Source organism: Sinocyclocheilus anshuiensis, unplaced genomic scaffold (assembly GCF_001515605.1).
Source record: "Sinocyclocheilus anshuiensis isolate Anshui unplaced genomic scaffold, SAMN03320099.WGS_v1.1 scaffold922, whole genome shotgun sequence".
Taxonomy (NCBI): domain Eukaryota; kingdom Metazoa; phylum Chordata; class Actinopteri; order Cypriniformes; family Cyprinidae; genus Sinocyclocheilus; species Sinocyclocheilus anshuiensis.
Window position 1 is genome coordinate 587,986 of NW_015539883.1, and position 1,315 is coordinate 589,300.

Here is a 1,315-nt window from a genome sequence, read left to right on the forward strand (position 1 = left end):
AATTAAAGGAATAGCAAATTTTAGGATTCAGAGACTTTAAACTAAGGATGCTTTCACACCTGGCCTGTTGTTTCGGAACCTGGCGCGTTTCCCCCCTTGGCTCGGTTCGTTTGGGCATATGTGAACACGGCAATCGCGCTCGAATCCGCCGGGCCAAAACAATCGGTCCGAGAATGCCTGAACGAGGTGGTCTCGGCTCGATTGAAAAAGAACTCTGGAGCGGTTTGGTTGTAGTGAGAAAGCAATCCGATCTAACGAACCAGGCTATATCACAATGTTTAATGGGTAATTATGTAAGTTCTTTGAAAAGCATTAGCTTTGCTGTTTTGCTAATACTTCAAAATGAACCTGTGAATGTATGTGGGTGAGCACGTCTTCGCCATTCAAAATAAAAAAGCGCACTTTTTCATTTTATAATGCCGTCTTATTGCTCTTATTCCTAGTAGGTGCATTTTAAAAACTTTGACCAATGAGACAACAGTTTACTCGCGCGTGACTAGACTTGTGCCGGTATTCGGTAATGCGATATATCACGGCAGCCCTCTACGAAAACCTTGGCAATTGAATCGCCATTGGCTAGTAAATTTTTTAGTTTACTCGCCAGACTGATATGTTATGTATTTGTTAGTAAAATGGCACAGTTTTTAAATATCTGAAAGTACTCTCTTAACATCAGTCAGTCAAGCATTATAATATGAAAATCAATATTATTTAATGATAGAACTTTAGTAATTAGAATTAAAACCTGATAACCATGTATGAATGCATATTAGTCATTTTAACTGAACTTCGGACTGGTGGTGGTGCTTTTTTGGTCATTCAGAACAGCACAGATCGCTTGGTGGCGAGTGAAACTCTGATGCGCTCAGTCAGAGAGTGTTCAGCGAGTAAAAATATATCTGTGCTAAACATACTTAGAATTAGATATAAAAATATGAGAATTTATTAGCAATTGGCTAATATTAGACATCATTTAGTCGCCCAGAGTGAAGATTTAGTCGAATATGCAAGTGATTTACTCGCAATATAGAGGGTTGCACGGTAATGAATATGCACGATATTGTTATCGTGGGCACTTCTAAATACCGTCAATAATTATATATTACAAATTATTCAGAATTTTGAATGCATTTTAAGAATACTTTTCCCATCAACTGGTCAAAATGCACAATACCGCTGTATGTGTGAAAGAAGCTGCGTGAAAGACGCGTGCGCAATCTGACCTAAACAAGCGAGGCAGAGAAGCACATGGCGGAACATGTGAGAGACGCTCTGGATGAAAGCGCACTTTCACTCTCTGACAGCAGATGGCGCT